Source organism: Dipodomys ordii, unplaced genomic scaffold, assembly GCF_000151885.1.
Source record: "Dipodomys ordii isolate 6190 unplaced genomic scaffold, Dord_2.0 Scaffold9, whole genome shotgun sequence".
Classification (NCBI taxonomy): domain Eukaryota; kingdom Metazoa; phylum Chordata; class Mammalia; order Rodentia; family Heteromyidae; genus Dipodomys; species Dipodomys ordii.
In genome coordinates, this window is record NW_012267225.1 from 5641530 (window position 1) to 5650455 (window position 8926).

The window sequence follows — 8926 nt, forward strand, 5'->3', positions numbered from 1 at the left end:
TTATTTTGGAGGAAGGCTAGTCATGGATAGCTCAGGAGTGGGGATCGAGAGCTTTCCATGAGGCTTTCAAAGTTCTATCAAGGAATAAATGGGACACAGGGTTGTTTTGTTGTTGTTGTTTCGTTTTGTTTTTTGTCGATCGTGGGGCTTGAACTCTGGGCTTGGGTGCCGTCCCTCAGCTCTTCAACTCAAGGCTAGCACTCTACCACTTGAGCCATAGCACCACTTCCTGCTTTTTCTGCTTATGTGGTGCTAAGGAATCGAACCCAGGGCCCCATGCATGCAAGGCAAGCACTCTACCACTGAGCCACCTTCCCAAACCCCAGGACTGAGGTTAATCGAGGCAATAAGGAGAACAATCCAGGGAGATGAGACTAATAGCATGAGCACAGCATGAAGCCAGGAGCCTGCAGCTGTGATGAGGACCCTCACTCCAGGGAGGGCGTAGAGGTGACAGCAATGGAAATCTAGTTGAAGAGTAAAATGGAGACAATAAAAATTCATTTTGCCTATCCCACAGCGTGTGGTGATGGCCCCCAGAAGCTTAGTTAGAAAAGCACAGAAGGGCGAGCTCTTGGGGCATGCTCCAAGTAGTCATTCTTGGGAAAGCTCAGTTGGTTCCATTTACACCATGGATTGGAGGACAAAAGGTCAGCTACAAGCAGGGGTTGGTGATTAGCCATAGAAAACACTGATGTCATCCATGCTGAGTTATCCGTACCAGATGTCATTCATACCAAATTGGAGTGTTTTACAAAACTCCGGTGGCTCCTCCCGATGCCATAGCCTCTGTCATTTGATTCACAGGAATAGATCAGCGGCCATCCATCATTACTGTAATTTGTCGATGTCTCTGATCAACTATAATAGTCTTTTTTTTTCTTTTGCTAGAATAGAATGCCACAGACTGGTAAACTATACACAAAAGAATTTTATTTGGGTCATGGTTCTAGATGATGGGACCACATCTGTTGAGAGCTTTCTTCTTGGAGAAAGGAAAGGAGAAGGAGAGACAAGCAAGTGTGTAATACACACAGAGAAGAAATGGGACCAAATCCATTCTTTTTATTGGGAGCCCACTTCTATGATAACAAATCCATTCTTGCAATAATGGCTTTAACCCATTCCCAAGAGCAGGATCCCCCAGGACTTAATCAACTCCTACAAGTCCCACATCTTAATACTGGTAGGAAGGCGATTAGTTTTCAACATGAGTTTTGAAAGGGGGACACTCAAACCATAGCGCCGACCTCTAAATAGCTGGTAGGATAGGTCAACCTTGTCTAGAGATGTATGTCCATGTGGTTTTGTGTGTGAAGCACCCCTAGGTGACAAATGCCTGGTCCATGTGGATGGCAGGTGCTACTGCAAGTTTCTCGTGTTCGCTCATGGGCGAGAGCAATCTCCTCCTGCCAAAGACATCCAACCATCTTCAGCTAAGCAACAGCACACTGCCTCCCACCCACCTCATCCTTGTAAAATGCCCAGGTGGGACCACTCGGCAAAGAATCTCAGGCTAGAGCTCCTGTCTCCAGAAACATTTGCTGCCATCGGGCCTGAACAGACAGGCTTCTCCACTTATCCCTAGTTGTATGCTCAACTCTAGTGGAAGTCTGTGTAAATAAATGTATGGTGTTAGAGCACCAAAAATGCCTGACCTTAGATGAGCAGTTCCGGATTTGTCAGGAAAGCATATTGCTGTAAAAATAGCCTTCCACAAATCTTGGACCTTTTTTTTTTTTTTTGACTGTCTTGATATGTTCTGTTCTTCCTGCCAACCTTACATTACAAATTCATGCAGGTCAAAAACTGAGTCTCTGTGTCTCTGAACAGCTCAAACGCATTCTTCCATGGAGGTTATTAGCCCATAATTGGGCTTTGGGGGCTGGCTCCTTGGCTCAGAATAGCTTTCAGATTCAGGTGTCTTAAGCCCAATCCTCTACCATCACAGTACAGTGCTTCATGCTGCTTTGCCTGCCACATTTTGTTTATTAAAAAAATACTTCTCCTCCCCCATGGTATAACCCCTGTTTTTACTGTATTTGATGCCGGTGGCCTGCATCTTATATATACGCTTCTCTAATTTGGGGAGGGGAGGGGAAAAAACAAAATGCTTAAATAGGGATACAGGTTGACCCATTGTAACAATGAGATGCACAAGACACTATGCTGAAAAACGAACTTTACAATTTAGGTGAGGAAGGGGGAGGAGTGTAGTTGTGGAGGTGGGAAGGAAGGGATGGTAGGGGAAAAACAAAGGAGGAGGTAACAATGCTCGATTGGAAATGTACTCATTACCTTGCTCATATAACTGTAATCCCTCTGTACATAGTATTTGAGGAATGGGAATGCGGCTTAGTAGTAGAGTGCTTGCCTAGCATGCATGAAGTAATGGGTTTGATTCCTCAGTACCACTTACACAGAAATTGGGGGAAAAAATACTTCTTAAGAAAATAGTCCTGTTTGTGGATGCCTATCTCAGCCCCTACTTAGCAGACCGGTAGATCAGGAAGGGAAGTGGTTATTTTTCACAGTTTAGTCTAAAACATCTTCAAGCATTCTAGCTAGAAGATAACCTCTGCCCCTGTCCTTCAGTCACATTCCCATCAATATGTCTCCCATCCTGGGCTCACTGTGGATGACAATGAATGAGGTCTTACGGTAGAAAGGACAAAGAAAACAGCCAACACTAAACAGCCACACGCTCTCTTACCTCTCATACTCTATCATCTCATGCCAAATTGGCTGGTGTTGTGTGTCTTAACACTGATACCCCTCCTACCTTAGTAGCTAAATTTACTAAGACCTTTTTTTTGGCAGTTTTGTTCACCAGCATGGTCTCCAGGCCTAGAACCATGTGAGGTCTTTAGTAGATACCTAAAACCATTTATTTAACAAGTTAATAAAATTCTGCAATGAAAGAGATGGTGAAGAACACTAAGTTCAAGTCTCAGCATGATCCTCAAACTCTCATTGTTTTTCAAAAAGAGCCAAGGAAGTGGCACTGTGGCTCAAGTGGTAGAGCACTAGCCTTGAGCGGAAGAGCTGAAGTATCGTGCACAGGCCCAGAGTTCAACCCCCATGACCAACAACAAAAAAAAAAACAAAAAAACAGGAAAGAGCCAAAAAATTCACGAAATCACAAGGTAGAAATCCTGAAATTAGAAGCTGTGGCATTTGAGATCTGAAATCAGCTCCTTCTGCTGACCAGAACAGAAGACAAATATTACCAGATACATAAGCAGAAGAAGGTGCACTGTTTTTAGATGGATTTGATTCTCACTACCATATAGAGAACTCCCTTGGTCTAACATAAATCAATGCAGGCCTAAGGATCTATCCAAGCTTCATCCCTACTTCCTCCCAAAATACCTCACTCATCCAGGAGACTTGGGTGGCCATTGTGGGACTTGACACTGTTTGGCTCATTTGGCAGTGGAGAGGTCGGGCATCCCCTTGTCGTTAGAGTTTTTCACTAGCGGAAGTGTAATATTGTGAGACTAGACCAGAATGCAGAGCTGACAGGAATTCCTGTCATGTCCATCTCTACTGTACTTGCAGACTGGCTCAAGATGTGTGTATAAAATAAGATCCCTGGGAAATATTCCTTACAGGTCAACACAGGTTTTAGTAACTGTCTTTGAAGGACATTTTTTAAAATTTATTGGCAGGTGTAACTTCTCCACTGGAGTTATCTTTTCTTGTCCTTTTCTTTATCTTCCCAGAATCTGTACCTCCAGTGCACAGTGTATGTTTTTGGCTACCGGCTGCCACTCTCACCCTGAAAATGCTGTGCTCTCTATTTTTCAGTCAAGCTATTTTATTTCCTCTGTCTTTTATTTTGATTCCTCTTTCCAGAAGATGAAGACCTGCCATTATCTATCAGAGATTTTATGATTCATTGTAAAGCATATATATATATATATATATATATATATATATATATATCCCAGAAGTCAGCCTCCAGACTCCATGGGGTGTAGAGAAACAAAAGACCAACCTCAACTACAAATCTCACAATCAAATCCCCTCAGATGTAAATGCACTGTCTCAATAATTCGATAAATACATCCGATCACTGGTTACCAACCTAGTGAAGGATCTAATTATATTATTTTCAGTTATTGCACTAGACTGACAATCCCCCATCAGATAGCTGTCGAGGCTACTTTTTGTCAGCCTTACACATAGCAATCGATGTAGAAATACTTATAAAAGTAACTACTCAAACATGAAAAGCACAAGGTAGGAGCTCATTAAGCCAAGAAATAGTATGAGCTGTGCTATGTACTAGATTAGAACTTTAAATGATATTTCCTGCTAGCAGGTAAAGTATGGAGCTTTTAAATATTATTATTCACATTTAATCATGCACTGAATGCTCCTGCCTAATTGCTAAATGTTTTCTCTTGTGCTTAAATTTCATGCCACAGATTATTAAAAAATGACTTTACAATATTTATTTTACTTATCTTCTCAAGCCAGACCAGGCTTAGCACCATAGATTTGGTGAATTATTAATTTTTAAAGGCAATTTGTGCTGCATTTTATACTTGGATAATGTCCAGAGAGACTCTGGTTTCTGGTCCAAAACTTACAGAACTGAATCTCTTTGATTCATCTTTAATCTGAAGACTCTTCACGCAGTATCCAGAGATGTAAGAGCTAATGAATCCTTCCAATGAAATGTGAAGAGCTAACAAGCACTTACTTAGCACTTAGATGTGTGTGATGAAAGAGGAAAACTATCATTTCTAGCAGGTTATCTGAGCAATAACCTTGGACAAGATAATTTATCCAGTTATATAACAAGAATGGCTCAGAGACATAATGAGATATTAATAAATCCACTGTGTTAATAAACACCTCTATATCATCCTCAACTCACTATGGGACTCCAACCCACCTTCTGAAGGGTCAAACCACTCTTCACCAGCTCCTGCTACTGAGGCCGTACCCCCACCCCCCAAAAAAGTCATCCTTGGTTTTCCTATGATTAAGTCTACTTAGATCAGGGCTAAGATTAACTTCTCTTATCCTGATACCATTTGGTTCAAAGAAAATGTATGATAGTAATTTTTATCTGTTCATAGTCTAAATTCTAAATTGAAATCACCACATGTACATATTCTGAGTTGATGGCCTATACTTTCTATCCATCTGTTCTATACTTACTGACCTTCTGGTCAGTATATAGATGACCTCTGACCATCTAATCTACAGATCTTAACCATTTGGTCTACCTCTTAATCATTTGATAGTTACTTTGTAGTCATCTGGTCTATAGTTTGTGATCATCTAGTCTACATTTCCAGGCCAAATGATCTAAACTTCTGAGCCTCCAGACTACACTTTGTGACCATCTTGTTTATATACCCTGGGTGTCTGGGTCTACAGTTACAGCCATTTGGGCTATACAGCACTTCACCCATGCTCCACATACTACTAAGCTATATTCCCTGCCTGTGACCTGGACTTCTGGCACCTCTAGTCTACATTTACATCTACCCTCCATCATCTTCCTTCTCACAGGAGCCTTTCTGCTATCCAAGGATAATTGGGATGGTTCTTCCATCAGTAAGGCAGAACATTGCTGGCAGGACATATCTGGCCTCCACGGGACTGTTGTAATGGGGTCTTCCCTTGTGGATTGTGGTCTGAGTGAGTGGTGCAGTCTCAGTCCTCCCAAGGGAGGACCTGGAAGAGTGTTATCCTCACATTCTCAGAAGAGTCAATGGCGGAAGTCAGATTCCACCTCAGAGCTTCACTGGAGTACACCGGCATCAAACCAGGCACTGGTAGCTCACACCTAAGATCTGAGGATCTCAGCTCAAAGTCAGCCTGAACAGAAGTGTCTCAGATGGTTTAATCTCCTTTTGCTGAAAGGCTGGTACTAGAGATGTGGCTCAAATGGAAGAACAGCCTTGAATGAAAAGGCCACGCCACAGTATGAGGCCCTAGGTTCAAGCCCTAGTACCAACACACACACACACACACACACACACACAGATGTATACAATTTGGGAGAAGGAGGAGGAGAAGGAGGAGGAGGAGGAGAAGAGGGAGGAGGAGGAGGAAAAGGAGGAATAGGAGGAAAGAGGAGGAGGAGAAGGAGGAGGGGGGAGCAGCAGCAGCAGTATAGCCTGCACTAGATGTTCCTGGGACTACTGTCTCTCAGGTGTGGCACACAACTCAGAAGCAATTTACTCTGGAAGTCTCCTACAATTTACTTAGGGCCTCTTCTCCATCTATTCATTGAAAAGCTATAGCTTTTCTTCCTCTGAGCCTGGCCTAGGCTGTGGCCTTTCCTTTAGTGGCTTAAAGACATTAGACCCTTTAAGTAAGTTTGAACAGGAGCCACACAATGGAATGATTGACATTCCATCAGTAAATACCCCCACCAAATCCCACCCTCCACACCCGGCACACACCAATTGTGCTTACCATTTTGCTTCAGTCTTTGGTGCCATGAATGGCTCAATAATTCCTTTATTTGGCAAAGTTGTTTTGATATTTTTCATTCACCAAGGATTAGGATTTTAGTGTTTTCACCAAGGATTGTATTAGATGAAAATACCTGTAAATGTTCATTTGTGCATATGGTTATGTGGTTATGAGTATGTATTTATCAGTATGTTCATATGATTCATAGACAATTCACATAAGAACTGAAGTTGGCGGTCAGAGGGCATTGTGGGGAGGGAGAATGGGAGAAAAATGAGGGAGGGGGTAACAATGCTAGACAAGAAATGTACTCATTATCTTACACATGTAACTGTAATCACTGTAACCACATCACCTTGACAATAAAATTATGTTTTTTTAAAAAGAACCTGAAGTAGGGAAATGAGCCAGGTGACAACATATATTTACTTAGACATTCACACACAGCAAAATTCTGTCACACGTACTATCTATTAAAGCCCCACAGGAGCTCTTGACTTTGATCCAATTTTTATTTTCCATTTTATAGAGCTATTTGAAAGACAAAAGCAAAGTCAGAAATCCATGCAGCTAAAACTCAAATTTAACTTATACATGCACTTACATATTATTTTTAAGAATTTGCTTTTTTAATTCTTCTAGAAAACTTAGTTTTCCTTTTCAACTAATACTTTAAGATGATATGACAGTCAGCAGAAAAAAGAAAAAAGAAAGCAAGAAACCTTGCTCTTTAAAATGTTTTTTCTTTTCTCCAAGACCTGCAAGTTTTCTCAGAACTGAGTTTTTCTCCTATCAGCCCTGAAAGTCCCCAAGGATATCGAAGTGTCTTGCAGCCCAGGCTGAGTCAATGCAGGGTAGCTTCTGAGCTGAGACTCCTACTGAGAGAAGGTCCTTGATGAAGTACAAAAGCCCCTATCCCTTCCTTAGTGCACAGCATGCGCCCTGGCGTGCTTAGAAAAATGAGTGCACACCTCAGAATTCTTGGTAATTTGACTGGAAAGAAAGAAAGGAGAAAGATGGAAAGAATGAGGTGAGGAAGAAAGGAAAGAGTGAGGGAGGAAAGGAGGGAAGGAAGGAAGGAAGGAAGGAAGGAAGGAAGGAAAAAAGAAGGAAGAAAGGGAGGGAGAGAGGTAGGGAGGGAAGGAGGAAAGGGGGAGGGAGGGAAGGAGGGAAGGAGACTCATCAGGTCTATGGAGTTCACTTAGGCTTACTGACCATTGTCATGTGATCTTTCTACATCCACCTGAGGTAAAAGCTGTCTTCAACTGAAGCTTAGGCATCTTTATATTGCAGAAGAGTATACTGACAAGAAGGAACAGCTTCCAAATTTCAGTTGAAAACACACACAAAGAGAGAGAGAGAGAGAGAGAGTAGCTCTTGCTGCAGTATCCCATGCCCTTCCCAAGCCCTTAGGTGGTACTTTTCTGCATCCAAGGTCCTCTTCAAGCCCTGTGCCAGTTCTGCGCCCTCGGCCAGCTCTGTTCTCTAGGAGCCAATGCTCCCTCTGCATCTGATGGCCTTAGCTCATTCTTGTTCCCTACACACCACTGTGTGGCACAGCCGTGTGGCACGATGGAATCTGTCATCAGTTTCCAATATTTGTCTGAGCCACATCTCACCCAGGGCCTACATATGCATTAGGGCTGATCTAACAATGTGTTAGAGAATTACCTTAAAAGGAAAAGGATCTTAGTCTTAGTTTAAGCCCGGAGCTTGTAACTCACACCTATAATTCTAGCTACTTGGGATAAGAACATCAAGAAGATTGTGATTCAAGGCAAGCTAGGGCAAAAATAAAATTTACAAGAGTCCTTTTCAATCCAGGGCTGAGTGCAGTGGTGCATGGCTATCATCCTAGCTACCCAGGAGGCTGACATTAGGAGGACAACAGTGCCAGGCCAACCTGAGTAGAAAAGTCCACAAGATTCCATCTTGGCAGAAGAAGCTGGTCAGAGTGGAGTTTGCTATGTGATCACAGCTATAGCGAAGCCCAGAAATGGACTTTGCAAGCAAAGTGCAGAGGGGCCTGGGGTTGTACCTATACCTTCTACAAAAGACAAGACAGCCGGGAAAGCTAGGGAGGGCCTGGGAATTGTAGGCAAGTCAATTTCATTTTTCAAATTGTTCTACATTTCCTACTTTCTACAATGAAAAGATGTTCATTTCAGAAACAGATCAAAGCTCGGCACCTAGGTGCAGGCTGGATTTGGACTTCTCATCTTACACCTAATGGGGAGGTCTGGTGTCTCTCTGACCACCAGTGCCACCCAATGACCATCATTAAGCACATATCCCACCCTAGGTGGAAGGAAACTCCCAAAGAGGGCATGGTGGCTGGCGAGGTAGAAAGAAATCCTCGGCCCAAAGAAACATAGGTCCCATGGTTTCCCTTATTTGCAGTATCTAGTATATGTCTGAGTCAAGCAGAAAAGGTCAGATAAGGTGATGTTAGGGAAATGAACCCTAAGATATGTATTCAAAT